The 21,254-nt window shown below is 38.4% G+C and overlaps 7 non-coding genes across 7 annotated transcripts in view; 3 read left to right on the forward strand and 4 right to left on the reverse strand.

The window, feature by feature from the left end:
- si:dkey-69c19.1 overlaps positions 1 to 6,099 on the reverse strand; it is a 29,055-nt gene extending 22,956 nt beyond the window's left edge. The window contains exon 1 of the transcript XR_015942451.1: positions 6,067 to 6,099. This is a non-coding gene — a transcript (si:dkey-69c19.1). The remainder of the gene's footprint in view (positions 1 to 6,066) is intronic.
- Positions 6,100 to 10,764: 4,665 nt separating this feature from the next.
- LOC137494001 (5S ribosomal RNA) lies at positions 10,765 to 10,883 on the reverse strand. Its single transcript, XR_015489438.2, has one exon. It is a non-coding gene; the product is annotated as a 5S ribosomal RNA (ribosomal RNA).
- A 7,339-nt stretch (positions 10,884 to 18,222) lies between these two features.
- trnar-ucu (transfer RNA arginine (anticodon UCU)) lies at positions 18,223 to 18,294 on the forward strand. Its single transcript has one exon. It is a non-coding gene; the product is annotated as a tRNA-Arg (tRNA).
- An 87-nt stretch (positions 18,295 to 18,381) lies between these two features.
- Positions 18,382 to 18,453, reverse strand: trnad-guc (transfer RNA aspartic acid (anticodon GUC)). The gene has a single exon. It is a non-coding gene; the product is annotated as a tRNA-Asp (tRNA).
- Positions 18,454 to 19,303: 850 nt separating this feature from the next.
- On the forward strand, positions 19,304 to 19,375 carry trnag-ucc (transfer RNA glycine (anticodon UCC)). Its single transcript has one exon. It is a non-coding gene; the product is annotated as a tRNA-Gly (tRNA).
- Positions 19,376 to 19,462: 87 nt separating this feature from the next.
- Positions 19,463 to 19,534, reverse strand: trnad-guc (transfer RNA aspartic acid (anticodon GUC)). Its single transcript has one exon. It is a non-coding gene; the product is annotated as a tRNA-Asp (tRNA).
- Positions 19,535 to 20,384: 850 nt separating this feature from the next.
- On the forward strand, positions 20,385 to 20,456 carry trnag-ucc (transfer RNA glycine (anticodon UCC)). The gene has a single exon. It is a non-coding gene; the product is annotated as a tRNA-Gly (tRNA).
- The last annotated feature ends 798 nt before the right edge of the window (positions 20,457 to 21,254 follow it).

Here is a 21,254-nt window from a genome sequence, read left to right on the forward strand (position 1 = left end):
ATGCCTGAAATCACAGGCAAATCAGTGCTCGTGCAGGCAAGTAACAATTACACAATGTGAACTATCAAAGACCCCATCTGAGAAAATCGCAGATGAGTCGCAGACAACCGTGAGATATTTGGCATGCTGAATATTTGGAGCTGTCATGCCGTGTGAAATGAGTGTTGACTGAAAATTATATCAAGGAGAAGTTAAAAGCGCTTATTTTTAATTTATTTGGACCCAAGAAATGGAGGAAAAACTAGTGTAAATTTGGCATGAGCACCCGTGTCTGTTTGAGGTGTCATGTGAGCAATATCACAACCGGGTCAAAAAAAAAAAAAAAGAAAGTTGAGGAGAAATTGCTAATTTCCTTCAAACCCAGGTGAGCAAGTATGTGGATATTATGCCCCATGATGCCTTTTCTACTTATGTAGTTAATAACAAAATATAAACTACGTGTTTATAGTTGTTTTGGTTTACACAAAGTTGTCGACGATTCTTCCTATTGTACAGAGGTAAAGTTAGTTTTATATTCGGACTTGCCCCATAATAATATAATTTCATAAAAAATATTATTTGCAAACTATAAATAGTGAAATCATATTAGCAGCCAATGACTATCAAAGTACAACATTGTTCACAGTCAAATAAACAGTGTTAATGTTGTTTTCAAGTCATACTTGCATGCTAATTCCAAACAAATATTCAATATAACATGGTAAACAATATAGAGACTTCTAAATGAACGAATGTGCGGTGTAAAACCAACTTTACCTCTATCCTATTGTGAAGTCATGCAGTGTAAAACCCCCTGTCACCGATCCATCAGGCAGTGTAAACAAAGCAGCGTCAAAGTGCTAGCCCAGATAGTCATGCAGTGTGAAAACATCGGTGACAGGACTACTTTGAAAATCATGCAGTCTGAACTCGGCATTACAGGTTTTGTCAGAAAATTAAAGATACAAAGCTATTCCGTGCTGGTAAATGATGGATTCTGTCCGTTTAAAGCTGTGACACGACAACTAAGCACTTTCACTTTCGTTTCTGAAGGGTGGTGTTGTGCCGAAAACTGTAACCAGGGAGAGCTGTTTCGTGAAAGACTCACTTGGTAATGCCCAGGGCCCGGTTTTTTGAAAGTAATCCACTAGGATTTCGGATAAGAGATTGGATCAGATCTTGAAAATGGGTTTTTCAAAAGAAAAAACGGATTACCTAATCCAGTGGTTCCCAACCTGGGGTCCGCGCCCCCCCTGGAGAGGATAAGTATTGAGGTAGAAAAGGCATAAAAATGCTCCACTATTATAAAGGGCTTTGCAATTAATCGAATATCCGATTTAGATTTCGGTTTCAAACAATTATAAAAAAGCATTAATCGAGATAAATGATTATTGCATCATATTTTGCCACGTTCCAGTTGTACACGCTCTTAAATGGCTCTTAAAAGCGCGAAAGAGCTTGTGTGTGTGTGCAGCACAATCACGCAGTCAGAAGCATGCGGCCGGTCAGCATTCACTCTCATTCACACACTGAGACGAGCAGAGGAGCGCAGACATCTAAAGTCATCTTAACGTGAATGCTTTAATGGTAAAATAGGTGTCAAAACGCGGTGTTTAGTGATTATGTACATTAACCCTCATTTGTGTAATAAACAAACGAGTTGAGGATCAAAAGACGTGAAAGAGAAACTATTAAAGAGACAGCGCGCTATAATCCTTCTGCCGCCTGTTTTTATCATTATTAAACAAACCTAACGAGAAAACCCTCGCTGCTCTTGACTGAAGGACTGCTGCAGCTAAAGTGTTTTTCTTACAGTGAAGATGCTTAAAACACAGTTTGTTTCATATTTTTATTCTATTGTATTTATTTCTCTTTCCTTTGCAGGGTGGATAATAACTGTATGTATACAGTTGAAGTCAGAATTATTAGCCCTCTTGAATATTAGCAAACCTTTTCCTGCCCAATTTCTGTTTCATGGAAAGAATATTTTATTAACTTATTTCTGAACATAATAGTTTTGATATCTCATTTCTAATTACTGATTTCTTTTTGTCTTTGCTATAATGACAGCACACATAATATTTTACTAGATATTTTTCAAAATGCAAGCATTCAGATTAAAGTGCAGTTCAAAGGCTTAATTAGAGTAATAAGGCAAGTCATTATAACGGTAGTTTATTCTGCAGACAATCAAAAATATATATTGCTTAAGGGGGCTAATAATAGTGACCTTAAATTGGTTTCAAAATATTTAAACCTTTCTTTATTCTAGCTAAAATAAAACAAATAGAAGAAAAAATATTATAGGAAATACTGTTAAAATTCCTTGCTCTGTTAAACATAATTTGGGAAATATTTATAAAAAAAAAAAAATCTCAGGAGCGCTAATAATTTTGACTTTAACTGGCTATGGTTTTGAATAATCGTGACTACAATTATGACCAAAATAATCGTGATTATGATTTTTCCCAAAATCGAGCAGCCCTACTATTATATATGTATTTTTAAGTACCAAAAAAATAAATAAAAATCTAAACGCATGCTTGAAATTCCAACATAATAGTGAAAATAATTAAAATAAATAACTTTAAATAATTATTTAAATTTTGCTCACTCGCGCAATCTGCTTGTCAACGTGTCGTAAAGGCAAAATCAAAACAAAAATGGCAGACAAACGTAAATGCAGGGATTCTTCAGAGGCGAAGAAAAAGATTAGACAGTATGACAAAGCCTACCTAAATTTTGGTTTTATTGAAGGCCAAGACAAGTTAAAACTGATTAATTAATATTTTCTATACATATTACTATATATTAATATTACACAAACACACACACACATATATACACATATATATATATATATATATATATATATATATATATATATATATACACACACACACACACAGTACATATGTATGTGCGTGCGTGTGTATTTATATAGTGCGGGGGCTCCAATGTTTGTATATGTTCATGGGGGGGGCTCCAAAGAAAAAGGTTGGGAACCACTGACCTAATCGGATTAGATCACGTAATCTATTTTTGGTTTTGATTCGGATCAAACCTTTACTTTGGGTTTTTCAGACCTTTTTTTGTAGGATTTGGATCACTTTGATCCAAAAAACTTGGATTAAACTGATCCCATCAGAAGGTTGGATTTAGTGTTGATTTCATGCCCAAAATGTAATGAAAACTTAAAAAAATTATTAAATAATCTTATTTTTGGATCATGCAGTATCTTATGAGATATACTATTAATTCATAAGGTTTAAATTTTATTTGTTCATCTATCAGGCTATAGTGATTATTGGCTTTAACATATTCAGCCTTTCAGTACAGGCCAACAGCAAAGTACAAATAGCTTGGCCTCATAAACAGCTGTCAAAATTGCCCAAAAACAATAAAAAAAATTTCTATCACTAATTGATATATATATATATATATATATATATATATATATATATATATATATATATATATATAATATTTATTAGTGATGCATGCAATTATTACAGAATAACCAAAAAAAAAAAAAAAATGCAAAGAACAGCAATCACAGATTTTTGAAATCACCTTCAACAATTGCAAAAAGAGACTGAAAGGGCAGAAATACAGCTTCATCTGGCAGAGGAACAACTGACTCTGACCAAACTGCTGCAAACCAAGGTCAGACTTGAGATGGGCCTCCTAAAGGCTACGCTCAGACAAGCTGGTCTCTCCACATCAGATGAGGAAGTCTGAATTTATTGTGGAGTTTTTGATATTGTCTTTTTTTTATTTGCATATTTGAAACTTATATAAATATCCTCAATGTACAGTGTTTGTGTTGTAGGTCTCAGATGAGCGGACTGGAAGAGGATGGGGTGGGGTTTTTCTTGTTTTTAGTTTTCATTTCGAATAATAATAAAGTTATATTGACCCCACACTGGCTATTCTACTTGTTGCTCTTTACATAGGCGTATCTATCTTTCTACCTTGTGATTGAGCACTGGTAACAGATTTAGTGATCCTGAAAAGTTCCTATCCGGATCAGATTGATCCAATCCGATATTGCTTTAAAAACTGGATTACTTGATCACGCATTGCAAAAACAGGATTACTAAATCCGGATCAATTTTATCCGGATTAAACTTTTTGAAAAAGCAGGGCCCAGGTCACCATGCACGCAATCGTTAACGCGCACTAGCGCAGACATTGAAATCAAGTGATCCATGTCGAGCGTGCTGTACAGCATGTTAAAATGCTGGGATTCAGCAAACATGTTCATATTGAAAATCTTATGAAATAGGGGTGGGCGGTACACCGGTGTCATAGTCATTGACATTGACATTGACAGTGACATTGCGCCACGACATGGGTTTTCTAATACCGTCAATATCATAATAAATCAATTATATGCGCCCAAAGTTTAAGCTACGCGACCTCATAATATATTTGGCAGCATTTGTGCGACTGAATTTAATGGTTGTTGCGCGAGTTGTTTTTACTTTTATCTAAAAACGTGCTGAATCGCTCTTCCCTGCTGCTATATTGGTTTTGTTGATCACTTAAGGCTTTCCGCTGTCAGATGACAGGGAGCTTTTGTGATCGCCGGGAATGCAAGCGGCTGAAGAGTGAAAAGTACAGAGGTTCGCAAACCCCACCTAGTTATAATAATAATAATAAAGGCGCAGATGAGAGCGATCATGACATGTGGTGAATATTGATCCACCAGCTGAGATCAATCGAGTCTCAGAGAACTCGAGTTTTCAGTGAAGGTGCCCAAATCTCAATGCGTTGCATTCACTGCGTGCTCAGCGCAAATGTTAGCTAAATGTAAGCTTTAATACTGTACATCATTGCTGAAGAAGCTTGCCTTTACTGAGTTTACACTGTAACTGTGGCTCATTACAAAAAGCGGTATTGCAATGGTGTTCCTCGCGAGAATCCTGCTCTGCCAGCTCATTTATTGGGTTGGCTGACTCGCATGCTTTCCACAAACACAGAAAAATGAAGATCAGCTCATAACAAGACTGAGAATTTACAATGACACAAACCGAAAACAAAACCTTTAAAGAGTGGCAGAAGTGAGACTTTTCTTACTTTCTTTATCTTTTTTGAGATGTTATTTTGCTATTTAGTTACTGATGATGACTGTTTTACAGCTTTCAGCATTGAATTGAATGATTTATTATCATCTTTCATTTGTTTTGTAGCAGAAATATTATTTATTTAATTGACATGCATATAAAAATATTAGTTCAAAATAAATATTTCTTACTGGAATGCTTCATTTTTGTTTGATGCAAACCATACATTTATTTCTCATAAAGTAACAGACTTTTACAGCAGATAACTTACAGTCAATCACATTCTATAGGCAGCATCATAATGAGAAATGTAATTCATTACGTTACTATTATTATCATTTTTATCATCATTAATATTCTATAATTATTAGACATGCATTTTGGAATTATTGCACACAAATATCAATGTCATCTCAGCATTAGTTAGATAGTTGTTTCTGTTTTTAGTTAGTCTGATGTTGTTTTAAAATACAATAAATCCCTTAAAATACAATTTGCAATGGTGCTCATTCAATTTTGGTGGGTGCTCCCAAATTTTTTTTCTGGTGCTCCTAAATTCTTTTTGGTGTTCTTAAGGTTTTTTGCAAAATAAATATGTTTAGAATGCATAATACTCTCCCATGACGCTTTTTTGATAATGACACCTACAATTTACTTATTATATTATAAAAATATTAACTTTATTCACATACTTAATGGACAGGACAAGTACTCCTTCCAAAATGTACCAAAAAAAAAAAAGCTTACTATACCGTCACCGTTCAAATGATGAAAAATAATGAGATAATATGAAAAATTGGAGAACTTTAATTTCTGAACAGCGACTCCTGATCACAGATTTCATCTCAACTGATCACACTAGGAGTTTAGTAAAAACATTAGTCACACTCTGGAACAGAGCAGATAGGGACATGCTGGGATTTACATTCAATCAAATGACATGGATAGGGTAACATGCGGGACTTTACCTAAAGCAGTATTAACGCTAGATGAGGAGAAGAAAAAAAGACGCACATACCTCTTCTTCTTCTGGCTGTGGGTTGAGTCAGACAGCAGAGTAGAGCTGCACACCGCCACCTGCTGTACTGGAAAGAGTTCACCAGTCCTTTAATGTGGATTTCCTGAAAATAAAATGACTGCTTTCACTGCCTCCGCCTGAAAACGATCGACTCCTAAAATTCCTAAGGTATTTCAGTTCATACATTTATTGAATTTATTCTTTCCTTGTGTTTTTTTCACTTTTAGTTTATTAGATAGTGCTGTATTTCTTTGTGTATGTAACATTTATCTGTATTAACTTTACTCATAATAAATAATGTTGAGTCTTATGTGGTCTTAAGTTATAATATTTTTAATCTGACTTCTTCTGTCCTGTTTTTACTTGTCATTACTTTAATGTTAAATGAATATTCAATATTTATAAGAGTTTCAGATGTTTTTGCCAGTGATTATCAATGCCTCATGATTTGTGCTCTTCCTTCATTTTTCAGATAAATCTCTATTTAATGGTAAGATTTAGATCTTCTTTCAGTAAATGATCAGCTGTTGATTGTCCTACCCTTACAAAAATAGGCTACAGAACTCCTGCAGGATTTTCATTTCTTTTCTACAGGAACCTGCTGGTATCCTGTAGGAATTATAAAATCCTGCATGACAAAATGACTATATGTGCATGCAATTCCTACAGGTTTTAGAATCATGCTGTACTTTTTACAGGAATCCTGAAGGATCAATTTATTTTTTATTTTTTCCTGCAGAATAGCTGCTGTCCTGCAGGAATTCTAAAATCCTGTAGGACACAATGATGATATGTGCAGGAATTTCTTACAGGTTTTACAATGGATCCAAGCAAGTGACAAATCCTGCAGGATTTTATAATTCCTGCAGGACTTGCAGGAGTTATTTGCTGTAATTGGAATGAAAGAAAGAAATTCTGTGACTTGCTGTTGGTAGCAATACAATATGAGTTCTAACTGATAAACAATACAACAAACAAACAAAAAATTAATATATACATAAATAAATAAATGTAAGAATAGAGTATAGACAATTATTAAAATCAACCATTACTTTAAACCATTTAAATTATGCATTAACATTTTACGTTTCATTTCTATACTTTATTTCATTTATTTAAATATCAATCTCTATTTTAATTCAACTCCCATCTGTTTCGCTGGATGCAAAAAAAAAAAAAAAAAAAAAAACTGCAAGACCGGTTCTTGAGGTAGACACATGTTGAACCTTGTGCCACCTTATAAGTTTCCCAATAATATAAAAAGAGCTCAGCTGCACTCAAATAATCCCAGATGTTAAAAATTGTTTAGATAAAAACAAATTTACCCTGCTATAAAATACTTGCATTTATGCACTGCTTATGTTTGAACCAGTTTGAACTTACTCAGCATTGACTTTCACTCGCTGAATTAGTGGCTATATAAATACAAAAATCCATAATGAATAAAAAGTTATTTGAAGCACAAAATTTACTTTTTTTACGTATACAGTTAAGAATAGTATTTGAAAACGCAGGATTGGGAATTATTTTGTAACCCTTTATTCCAATGTGAATTAATAAATTATAAGTCAGTCTTCAGCAAATAATCAAATTGTGATTTCTGCCGAGAAAGTCTCATTGACAAATATAGCTAATCTCTTCTGTGTTACAGTAAACCAAAATGAACGTCAGCTTCTAAAAATAAGGATATACATTTTAAATATGCTTGTCTTCACAACACTTATTAGAATAGTACTACAAATTCACTAAACGTTCACTAAACTACATCAATACAACTTGCAAAAACCTGCCCGTCAAAGGAAAGGGCTATTATATTGAGACGATCATGCATTAGTCACCAAAATGCTCAAAAATATCTTATTCTATATGTTGCAGCACGAATGCCTTACAATTAATGCTGCTTAATTATGAGCAACACTCATTTGACATTAATTTCCAAACCAATTAAATTCTTTGCTCCAGTTATAGTTTGAGCCAAAAATATGTCAGATAGACATAAATATATTTTATGTTGTACAAGGCTTAATTTCTCGATTAAATAAATAAATAAAATTAACCATCCGAATAAATTAAACAATTCAACCATATGAGATTATACAACAAAACCAGGACCAAAATGTTCAGAGAAACATCCTGGTTATTGCACAAGAATTAGTGTTGGGAATTAGCACTTTATTTGTTTTATAATAATTTTATGATAACTTTGAATGTAAAAAATGACAAAAGTCAATTAAACTCTGACATCATTTAAGATAAAATAATCAAATCAACTCAAAAAATGTCTGAATATTATTATCTATAATGCACAAGCTTTGTTTTTCACAGTTATGCCTTTGTTGATTTAATATACACTACACTGTAAACACTTAAATGAATTAAACTGTTACACCATTTGAGATAAAAGATTCAAATCAACTCTAAAAATTTCTAGAATTCTGGAATTTCTAAAAATTCTTCTCTATTCATTTAAGTGTTTAAGGTGTATCCGATGTTTATGCATCTGAATTTTTTGTGCGTACGCAATGTTTTAGTATGATTTCCACGCAAGTCTTCGTACATGAGGCCACTGGTTATTTACCTGCCTCCATCCGTCTAGCTATAAGCTTGAATCAGTGACAAGCTCTGCACACTCCCAATAACCCAAGTTCTTCTAATCAGAGATGGCAAAAGTACACACATCCTTTACTTAAGTAGAAGTAAAATTACTTGTTTAAAACGACTTTGGTAAAAGTAAAAGTACTGATTACATGTTTGAACTTAAGTAAAGTTATGAAGTACTCCCTCAAAAATGTAGAAAAGTAAAAAAAGTGAAAAGTACTCGTTTTAACCAGTCCAAAAACATGCGGTATAGGTGAATAATAGGTAACTAAATTGCCAGTAGTGTATAAGTGTGTGTGTGAATGTGAGTGTATATAGGTGTTTACCAGTACTGGGTTGCAACTGGAAGGGTTTCCACTGTGTAAAACGCTGGAATAATTGGTGATTCATTCTGCTTTGGCGACCCCTGATAAATCAGTGACTAAGCTGAAGAATAGTGAGTGAGGATAGGTAGGTAACTAGACATCCTATTGATACATTAATATAAAATAAATTACATTTCCAATTTTTATGTAAAATGTTTGTTGCCAAATTTATGAAAGTAGCCAAGCAGCATCAAATTCTGCAATTTAGCCTAACAACATTGCTTAAAAAGGCGACCCATGTCGCATCATCATTCTGACGCAAACTCACAGCATTCACCATGTACTGTAGTTTTGCGGCTGTTAGATCAAAAACAACAGCTGCCATTCATGTTGATTCACTCTAAAAATAATTGTGAAGGCCTGTAATAATGTCTTACATTTTACACTGAATTTTATCCAAAATATATAGATTTTTTTTTCCTTTGCTAAAATAAATTCTTCTCAAATTTGACTGTAAATTTTCTTTTTTTTTTTTTTGCATTAGGCTAAAGCTGCTAACTTCTTCGAAGAGCAACTCTTATACATAACCTGCTATTTTAGTGGGTTTTTTTCAGGTGTTGTGGTTATTTGATTTAATGAATAAACATTAATTCTGTTACAGTTTTCCTCAGTTTCTTTGGTCTATTTCTTAGATAAGAATTTAAATTCTCAAAACTCCTTGTTCAATATTCAGATCATCATTGTGTCACTTGTGCACATCAGAAAAGCACTTTCTCATTATGAACAAGTAGTAAATGCTTCCATGCAAATGATTATGTGCAATTCTCAGCTGTTTCCTGCATTATCAATTCCTGATGTCATGTTGATTAGAATTTATTATTTTGGCCTCTTTTGAATAGTCTCACTCCCCACAACATTTAATTGTTTGTTCATGGCGAAAGTCTTTACATGAAAAATGGCTGAACAAGTTGTCATATATTTTGTCATAAAGCATTTTGTATACATTTCCATAAGAATTTTTGTTCTAAATCTGTCTACAATTAGATAATTTCTCCTAAATAAATCTTTCCTTTTTAAATGAAGGTCTTAAACAAGATTGTCCTATGTTCACATTTCCACTCTTGTTTTTTCTTTGTGTTATGCAGTGCTGTCTTTTCCTTTCTGTATCACAATGACATGATCTGTCAACAAATTATAGTACAAACAGCCAAAAAATATTGCCATAGTTTACATCAGAACAGCCCTTCAGAGTACACTGATATTGACAACATGACTAACAAGTAATTTGACTGTCTTATCCATACACAATGACTTCTCATTATGAAGCTACTGACATGTTCAACACAAAAAAATCGTATTGAGAACTGAACTAAGGACCTTGAGCAGGAGACTGACTTTTGCCAGCAATCTGTGGTGTTTTGCTAATTATATGCGTTGTTTTGAGAAATGCATTTAGGCCTACTGTTTTGCAAATTTCAATTCTGATCTGAGAAATGTACCAAAGGGACTGAAAAAACTGTATTACATTTATTCTATGCTAAAAGCAGCACATACTGGTGTAATTACAACCTAAAAACATGTGTATGATATTTTTTTTCACGTGATAAATTCAGGATCTTTTGCAATATGTTTTTCATTCATTTTCTTGTCGGCTTAGTCCCTTTATTCATCCGGGGTCGCCACAGCGGAATGAACCGCCAACTTATCCAGCAAGTTTTTATGCAGCAGATTAAATAATGGCAGCGGAGCTGTGACACAGGGAAGTGTATTAGCTGCCAAATGAAGGGCTTCGAAAAGCTTACAGCACCTGGTATTCCCAGGCGGTCTCCTATCCAAGTACTAACCAGGCCCAACCCCGCTTTATTTCCGAGTTCAGATGAGATCGGGCATTGCCAGGGTGGTATGGCCATAAGGGTATTATGTTAATATTATCATAAATTGCCCAGAATACTTACTTTTGTTGTTGTAAAATATTTGTTAAAAATGATTAATTTAAGAAAACAGTATAGGCCTTTGTAAAATCATATGGTCAAAAGACAAATCAATAAAAACAGAAAAATAAAGAATAAGAAATATGAACTTATCAGAAATGAAGGACAATACCCGCAATGCATACATTTTTTTTTTTTTTTATAAAAAATGTGTTTTACTACTACATGTACAAATCTTTACAAAAAAGCACAATATTTCATAGAGGTAAAGTTGGTTTTATATCCACACATTCGTTCATTTAGAAGTCTCTATATTGATTACCATGTTACTTTGAATATTCGATCTGAATTAGCATGCAAGTATGACTTGAAAACAACATTAACACTGTTTATTTGACTGTGAGCAATGTTGTACTTTGACAGTCATTTGCTGCTAATATGATTTCGCTATTTGGAGTTTGCAAATAATATTTTTTATGAAATTGTATTATTAGGGGGAAAGTCCGAATGTGCGAATATAAAACTAACTTTACCTCTGTCTATATTTCGTGGTATTAGATTGAAAGACAGTGCAGTGTGATAGGACATGGACAAAAGGCTTAAGCATTTAAACGGCCTGTTTTTGAACTGAAAGGTGTCTCTCTGGTTTACCTGTGATCCGATCCAGCAGAAGGTGTCGTATTACTCTGTAAACAGGACAGCACCAGTCATGTTCACCGTCTCTCTCTGTCACATCTGCGAAGTCATCCTTGCCCCATAGTAATCTTCATGAACTAGCCCACGTACGGTGATTGATAGCCTTGAAAAAGCCGCGCACTGCAGAACGCAGGCGGGCATTGAGGAAAAATAGACTGACTGCATCAAAAAGGCGCTCGTATTATTGCGCGATGATAAAAAATTAATATAGATCGCGCCACCAAGGCAAGGCAAGGCAAGTTTATTTATATAGCACCTTTCATACACAGTGGCAATTCAAAGTGCTTTACATAAACAAGAATAAAAGAAACAAGTAAAATAAAAATAAAAACAAATAATAAAAATGCGTAAAAACAAAACAAAACATAAAAACAGGTAAAATGTGATATAAAAGAATGAAGAAGAAGAGAAAAACATGATAGTGCAATCTGTCGGACGCAGCACAGTGCTCATTCAGTAAAGGCACAGCTAAACAGATGTGTTTTCAGTCTTGATTTGAATGTGCCTAATGTTGGAGCACATCTGATCATTTCTTGAAGCTGATTCCAGCAGCGAGGGGCATAGTGGCTAAAAGCCGATTCACCCTGCTTTGACTGAGCTCTTGGAACTTCTAGTTTATATGATCCTAATGATCTGAGTGATCTGTTAGGTTTGTATTCAGTGAGCATATCGGTGATGTATTTAGGTCCTAGGCCATTTAGTGATTTATAGACCAGTAATAATACTTTAAAATCTATTCTGAATGTAACTGGCAGCCAGTGTAAAGATCTGAGGACAGGTGTGATGTGCTCTGATTTTCTGGTTCTGGTTAGAATTCTGGCTGAAGCGTTCTGGATGAGCTGTAACTGTCTGACTGTCTTTTTAGGAAGACCAGTGAGGAGTCCATTACAGTAATCCACCCTGCTGCTGATAAAAGCATGAACAAGTTTTTCTAAATCTTCACTAGAAACAAAACATCTGATTCTTGCTATGTTTTTGAGATGATAGTATGCTTATTTACTGACTGCTTTGACATGTCTATTGAAATTTAGATCTGACTCCAGAGTCACACCAAGATTCTTGACCTTATTTTTTGCCGTTTGATATTTAGTGCCAAGGTACGCATTTACCTTGAGAACCTCATCTCTGTTTCCAAACACAATAATTTCAGTTTTCTCTTTGTTTAACTGAAGAAAGTTTTGGCACATCCAATTGTTAATTTCATCAATGAATTGGCAGAGGGTGTCAATGGGGCTGTAGTCATTAGGCAGTAAGGCTAGGTAGATCTGAGTGTCATCAGCATAGCTGTGGTAGGAGATTTGTTTTTTTCTCATTATTTGGCTTAGAGGGAGCATGTAAAGGTTGAACAGGAGAGGTGCCAGAATCGAGCTTTGTGGGACTCCACACGTCATGGGTGTCCACCTCGACCTATGGTCACCTATACTGACATGGTAACCTCTACCTTCAAGGTAAGATCTAAACCATTTGAGGACTGTGCCAGATAGCCCAACCCAGTTTTCCAGCCTATCCAGAAGTATGCTGTGATCGACAGTGTCAAATGCAGCACTGAGATCCAACAATACCAGCACTGTTATTTTACCTGAATCTGAATTTAGGCGTATATCATTGATTATCTTTATAAGAGCGCTCTCTGTACTGTGATGTGCTCTGAAACCAGATTGAAAATTGTCTAAACACCCCCTGAAGTTTAAGAACTTGTTAACCTGGTTAAAAACAACTTTTTCAATGATTTTGCCAATGAAAGGGAGATTTGAGATTGGCCTGTAATTGCTCAATAGGGTGTTATCCAGGTTGCTCTTCTTCAAGAGGGGTTTAACAACCGCAGTTTTAAGTGAGGTTGGAAAAATCCCTGATAGAAGTGAAGCATTTACCACTTTTAGAAGATCCATTTCTAAACAGGTAAACACCGTTTTGAAGAATGATGTAGGGAGTGTGTCAAGACTGCAGGTTGATGTTTTCATAACTTGCACAATCTCTTCTAAGATTTTACCATTAATTGTCATGAAATCAGACATAATGTCTGATTTCTTAAGTTGTGGTTGAGCTTGTTTGATATTGACACAACTTGACTGATTGGGTGAGCTGATTGCCTTTCTGATATTATTGATCTTATCAGTGAAGAAATGAGCAAACTCATTAAATTGCTTTCAGAGAGGAGCTCACTTGGAATCCGACTGGGAGGGGTTGTGAGTCTCTCTATCGTTGCAAAGAGTGTACGAGCATTATTTAAGTTGCTCTTTATAAGGCTTGAAAAGAAAGTCTGTCTAGCAGTGTTTAGTTCCATATTAAAGGCATGAAGACTGTCTTTATAGATATTATAATGGACTACTAGTTTCGTCTTTCTCCACATACGCTCAGCTTTTCTGCACTGTCTTTTCATCATTTGTACTCTAGGTGACCTTGTCCAAGATCCCTTTTGCCTGCCAGTCATCTTCTTGACTTTAACAGGAGTGATGTCATTTATGACATTCTCAATTTTAGAATTAAACAAATCAAGGAGAGCATCAACAGAATCTGCAGATATACTTGGTGCTAGCGATATGGCCTTCATAAACTGCTCACTGGTGTTCTCATTTATGCATCTCTTTCTGACAGAGACAGATCTGTCTTTAATAGCTGGAGTGATCAATATATCAAAGAAGATACAGAAATGATCAGATAGTGCCACATCCTTAACAACAGTCGATGAAATGTGTAAACCCTTAGTTATAAGTAGATCAAGGGTGTGTCCACGATTGTGTGTGGGTCCTTGAACATGCTGAGTCAGATCAAAAGTGTTAAAAACAGCATTGATTTCTGGATTATCAATGTGAATATTAAAATCCCCAGCAATACTAAAATAATCAAACTCAGAGGTTACAATTGATTACAGCTCTGTAAAATCCTCAATAAAAGCTGGAGAATATTTTGGAGGTCTGTAGATAATGGTCAGTAAGATGCGTGGAGCACCTTTTAGTGCTATACTCAGATATTCAAAAGACAAATAGTCACCAAATGACACTTGTTTACATTCATACACATCTTTAAACAGGACAGCGATGCCTCCACCTCTCCTATTAACTCTGCAAACACTCAAAAAGTGAAAGTTTAAAGGAGCTGCTTCATTCAGAACTGCTGCCAAGTTTCATTTAAAAGCATAAAATCAAGGCAATTTGTGTTGATAAAATCATTGACTAAAAGAGACTTATTGTTGAGTGATCTGATGTTTAAAAGTGCTAACTTAACAGTTTTAGCTGTTTTTTCTATAGTAGTCTCAGATCTACATTTAATAGACACCAGATTTGAATGATTTGCTATACGGCCTGATGAAGTCTTTGGTTTTCTGTCACTTAACACAACACATATCTGCTTAGAGAAAGCTACAGACACACTGGGTTCCTGCTTGTTCTGAAAACATCTGATAAAGACACTGTTATCTAAGCAGGTCCCCGACACACATCACAGAAAGCTCTTGTGTTCACCAGCTGAAGATGGGGCGTTGTTGTTTGGGCCCTGGCGGTGTGGCAAAAATCGGAGGGCTCTTCCAGGTGGGCTCATAGGTGGTTGTGGAGCAGGCCGCTTTTTGGTTGGTAACTGGGGGCTTGCGGCAATGGAGTGTGAAAGTTTAGTTCCAGCACACACCAGTTCCTCCATCTTTTTTGAAAAACCCAAGAGTGGTGAACATTGTGACAATGAGAACGTGTCCGGTGACAGAGGCTGTGCATCTGGAGATTCTGTCTGCAGAAATATGTTTTCCTGAGGATCATTTTTGAGTGACGAGACTTGATGCTGTTCTGATGTGTCACAGTCTGCCTGTGTTGAGCAGAGGGCAACTGATAGTGTCTCTATCAACATTGGGTGTTTTGGCTGCGTGGCATTATCACTGTCCTTGGGTGATTCGTCAGCCACAAGTCCACTCAGGAGCTGATTTGAGGTCCTGTGGTCATCTGGACATTTGCTAGGTGTGTGTGTGCAATTCAGTTCAGTGGCATACACAGCTGATGGATGATTGAGGGAGAAAAAAATATTGTCCTTTAGCACCTTTGCACCAAGTTTGTTTGGATGAAGGCCGTCTGATGTAAACAGCTGTCTTTGGTTCCAGAAGAGATTGAAGTTGTCGATGAAATTCAGTCTTTTCTTGTTACATGTTTTCTGTAGCCATACATTCAGACCAAGAAGCCGTGAAAACATATTTGTCCCTCTTGCAGGGAGTGGTCCACTTATGAACGGCTGAACCTTCAATCTTTCAACTGTTTCCAAGAGCTCACAGAAATCTTTCTTGAGCAGTTCTGACTGTTCCTTCCGAATATCATTCTTCCCCACATGGATGATAATACGTTTTGCAGTATTGTGCTTTTTCAGAATTTCCTCAAGTTCTTTGTTTACATCAGAAACTGTTGCATGAGGAAAGCAGTATGTCATTGTAGATCTGCTCCTGAAATTCTTGATTATTGAATCTCCTACGACTAGTGTTCTTATCTCAGGTGTGATCGGAGCAGAATGCCGCTGTTTAGTCGGCCTTGAGCCTCTGTTCCATGCTGAATTAGTTGCTGAATGATGCAATCTCTGTCTGACTGCATTTGGGGATTTTTCACCCATATTACTCAAAACTTCATATCTGTTCTGAAGCTGTATTTGAGTCCGAGCTGTATTTGGGGTAGAAGACGCTAATGCGGCAGCGTATGATCTGACCCCACGAGTACCCTTTGGTCTCGCACCTTGTTTATGCCAATTCTCATTTTCAACAGTTTTTTTCTGTTTTTCTGTGCTCAAAACAGTAGCAGGAACAGATTTATGGGACTCACCGGATGTGTGCTGAGAGAATCCACAATGAAGCTGAAGTTCTGGTCGGATCGCAAGCAACTTCGTTTCAAGAACTGCAATCTTTTGTAGAAGTTTGTGGCAGTTTGTACAGCAGTGAGAATCTGAATTAATCCGATCCAGAGGCATTTTTACAGCTGTGTTTTCCTGTCTCCGTAATGTAAGCAGCTGGTAGCTGGTAGCGGGAGGATTGTTTAGACGGTAATTTCCTTCTTGTTAGTAAAGCTATATTCCAGGAAGTTTGTAGAATCGATGCTGATCTTCAAGCCTTGTTGTTTGAGCACTGTGCTGATAGGCTCAAGTTAAAATTAGGGTATAAGATATAAAAGCAAGAGTGCGAAGAGCGGAGCAGTGGGCAAAGACGTCCGAACAGTAGCAAAGCAGGAAGTAGTCTCTCCAAACACATGAAAACGAAAGTAACGAGCGTGGTTTAAAAACAATACAAAGTACAGTACAGATATTTGTGCAAAAATGTAAGAAGTAAAAGTAAAAAGTTGCCAGAAAAATTAGTGGAGTAAAATACTGATACCAAAAAAAACTACTTAAGTACAGTAACAAAGTATTTGTACTTCGTTACTTCTATCTCTGGCGCTGGCACTAAAGACCCTGGCAGACATTTTGCGAAGGTTAGGATCCCTATGCCGAACATGTTTCGGTGCCGAACCCGGACAAAGAGAGCCTTGGTTGAAAGCAGTCTTTTTGAGTTCTTCTGGCAAAAGCTGCCTGCAAGCGTTGGTGGTATAATGGTGAGCATAACTGCCTTCCAAGCAGTTGACCCAGGTTCGATTCCCGGCCAACGCATTTTCCTTTGGCTGCTGTATATATCACGTCGGCCGATGACGCGCTTGTTAAAGGCAAGCAACCGAAAAGTAAAACGCAAACAAGGGTTAGGGTTAGGGTTAGCTGCATTCAGTCAACCCTTGCAATGACATTCAAACCGGGGGAGCTCATTACAGTGAACACTGGCTGACAGAAGATGAGAACTCCAGCCTCAACCACGGCGAATAAAGCTCTGCACAAGACTTTTGGCCAGCGGAGTAATTAAAATGATCGTGCTCAACTGAGTCTGGTTCTCTCAAGGTTTTTTTTCTTCACTCCCATCAGGTGAAGTTTTTTTTCCCTCTCCGCTGTCGCCACTGCCTCGCATGGTTCAGGATTGGTAGAGCTACGCATCTATGAATTTGCTCTTCAGTGTTTGAACTCTCAGTAATGATTAAATCACACTGAACTGAGCTAAACTGAACTGAACTGAACTTAAACACTAAAACCTGAATCACACTGTTCCAGTTACTATGACCATTTATGTGAAGCTGCTTTGACACAATCTACATTGTAAAAGCGCTATACAAATAAAGCTGAATTGAATTGAATTGAACTCCGCCACTGCAGAGTGAAATTATCCACCTCTGTTGTTTTTTGGTGAGTTTGTGCCGTCGAACGATTTATCCAACCTCAACGTCGGAAAAAGATGGGATCCATACTTGACATTTTTGTTTTTCGCCCCCCACACAAAGAAACTCCTTGCTTGAAAGCTTTCATTTTCTACACTTCTGTGAGAGGATGTCCACAAGCGTTGGTAACATAGTGGTGAGCACAGCTGGCTTCCAAGCAGATTCCCAGCCAATGTGTTCCTTTTGGCTTCCGTTATGCTACATGGCCGGGCGGCACTCTTGTGAAGATGTCCCTGTGACATGTGGGTAGATCGGTGCATTTTGCGAAGGTTAGGATCCCTATGCCGAACATGTTTCGGTGCCGAACCCGGACAAAGAGGGATCCTTGGTTGAAGGCAGTCCTTTTTGAGTTCTTCTGGCAAAAGCTGCCTGCAAGCGTTGGTGGTATAGTGGTGAGCATAGCTGCCTTCTAAGCAGTTGACCCGGGTTCGATTCCCGGCCAACGCATTTTCCTTTGGCTGCTGTATACGTCACGTCGGCCGATGACGCGCTTGTTAAAGGCAACCAACCGAAAAGTAAAAGGCAGACAAGGGCCTCCCCGTCGGGGAATCGAACCCCGGTCTTCCGCGTGACAGGCGGAGATACTGTCCACTATACTAACGAGGAGCTGCGGAGCTAAGGTGCCCGCTCCTGCCCCACGCAGATCAGCCACGTAATCCGGTCCTAGCAGTATTGTCTGCAGCGCTGCCACTAAAGACCTTGGCAGACAGCAAGAGGAGGGCTGAAAACTGGGCTTGGACAGCTTTTTCTTCATTATTACTCCTTGCTTCTTTCTCAGTCTTGCACTGGTCATCAGCAGTAACTTGAACAGTGCATCACACAGGAGAACGTGATTAGCATGTTTTGCAGCAAACAAAGCACGCCATTCATTCTTACACACAGCCCAGCTTTTACTCCACAAAATGTCAGCTTGCCCTTTCACGAGCTGCATCCAGTCAACCCTTGCAATGACATTCAAACCGGGGGAGCTCATTACAGTGAACACTGGCTGACAGAAGATGAGAACTCCACCACTGCAGAGTGAAATTATCCACCTCTGTTGTTTTTTGGTGAGCTTGTGCCGTCGAACGATTTATCCAACCTCAACGTCGGAAAAAGATGGGATCCATACTTGACATTTTTGTTTTTCGCCCCCCACACAAAGAAACTCCTTGCTTGAAAGCTTTCATTTTCTACACTTCTGTGAGAGGATGTCCACAAGCGTTGGTAACATAGTGGTGAGCACAGCTGGCTTCCAAGCAGATTCCCAGCCAATGTGTTCCTTTTGGCTTCCGTTATGCTACATGGCCGGGCGGCACTCTTGTGAAGATGTCCCTGTGACATGTGGGTAGATCGGTGCATTTTGCGAAGGTTAGGATCCCTATGCCGAACATGTTTCGGTGCCGAACCCGGACAAAGAGGGATCCTTGGTTGAAGACAGTCCTTTTTGAGTTCTTCTGGCAAAAGCTGCCCGCAAGCGTTGGTGGTATAGTGGTGAGCATAGCTGCCTTCCAAGCAGTTGACCCGGGTTCGATTCCCGGCCAACGCATTTTCCTTTGGCTGCTGTATACGTCACGTCGGCCGATGACGCGCTTGTTAAAGGCAACCAACCGAAAAGTAAAAGGCAGACAAGGGCCTCCCCGTCGGGGAATCGAACCCCGGTCTTCCGCGTGACAGGCGGAGATACTGTCCACTATACTAACGAGGAGCTGCGGAGCTAAGGTGCCCGCTCCTGCCCCACGCAGATCAGCCACGTAATCCGGTCCTAGCAGCATTGTCTGCAGCGCTGCCACTAAAGACCTTGGCAGACAGCAAGAGGAGGGCTGAAAACTGGGCTTGGACAGCTTTTTCTTCATTAATACTCCTTGCTTCTTTCTCAGTCTTGCACTGGTCATCAGCAGTAACTTGAACAGTGCATCACACAGGAGAACGTGATTAGCATGTTTTGCAGCAAACAAAGCACGCCGTTCATTCTTACACACAGCCCAGCTTTTACTCCACAAAATGTCAGCTTGCCCTTTCACGAGCTGCATCCAGTTAACCCTTGCAATGACATTCAAACCGGGGGAGCTCATTACAGTGAACACTGGCTGACAGAAGATGAGAACTCCACCACTGCAGAGTGAAATTATCCACCTCTGTTGTTTTTTGGTGAGCTTGTGCCGTCGAACGATTTATCCAACCTCAACGTCGGAAAAAGATGGGATCCATACTTGACATTTTTGTTTTTCGCCCCCCACACAAAGAAACTCCTTGGTTGAAAGCTTTTATTTTCTACACTTCTGTGAGAGGATGTCCACAAGCGTTGGTAACATAGTGGTGAGCACAGCTGGCTTCCAAGCAGATTCCCAGCCAATGTGTTCCTTTTGGCTTCCGTTATGCTACATGGCCGGGCGGCACTCTTGTGAAGATGTCCCTGTGACATGTGGGTAGATCGGTGCATTTTGCGAAGGTTAGGATCCCTATGCCGAACATGTTTCGGTGCCGAACCCGGACAAAGAGGGATCCTTGGTTGAAGGCAGTCCTTTTTGAGTGCTTCTGGCAAAAGCTGCCCGCAAGCGTTGGTGGTATAGTGGTGAGCATAGCTGCCTTCCAAGCAGTTGATCCGGGTTCGATTCCCGGCCAACGCATTTTCCTTTGGCTGCTGTATACGTCACGTCGGCCGATGACGCGCTTGTTAAAGGCAACCAACCGAAAAGTAAAAGGCAGACAAGGGACTCCCCGTCGGGGAATCGAACCCCGGTCTTCCGCGTGACAGGCGGAGATACTGTCCACTATCTTAACGAGGAGCTGCGGAGCTAAGGTGCCCGCTCCTGCCCCACGCAGATCAGCCACGTAATCCGGTCCTAGCAGCATTGTCTGCAGCGCTGCCACTAAAGACCTTGGCAGACAGCAAGAGGAGGGCTGAAAACTGGGCTTGGACAGCTTTTTCTTCATTAATACTCCTTGCTTCTTTCTCAGTCTTGCACTGGTCATCAGCAGTAACTTGAACAGTGCATCACACAGGAGAACGTGATTAGCATGTTTTGCAGCAAACAAAGCACGCCATTCATTCTTACACACAGCCCAGCTTTTACTCCACAAAATGTCAGCTTGCCCTTTCACGAGCTGCATCCAGTCAACCCTTGCAATGACATTCAAACCGGGGGAGCTCATTACAGTGAACACTGGCTGACAGAAGATGAGAACTCCACCACTGCAGAGTGAAATTATCCACCTCTGTTGTTTTTTGGTGAGCTTGTGCCGTCGAACGATTTATCCAACCTCAACGTCGGAAAAAGATGGGATCCATACTTGACATTTTTGTTTTTCGCCCCCCACACAAAGAAACTCCTTGCTTGAAAGCTTTCATTTTCTACACTTCTGTGAGAGGATGTCCACAAGCGTTGGTAACATAGTGGTGAGCACAGCTGGCTTCCAAGCAGATT

Source organism: Danio rerio, chromosome 4, assembly GCF_052040795.2.
Source record: "Danio rerio strain M-AB ecotype USA chromosome 4, GRCz13ab, whole genome shotgun sequence".
NCBI lineage: Eukaryota > Metazoa > Chordata > Actinopteri > Cypriniformes > Danionidae > Danio > Danio rerio.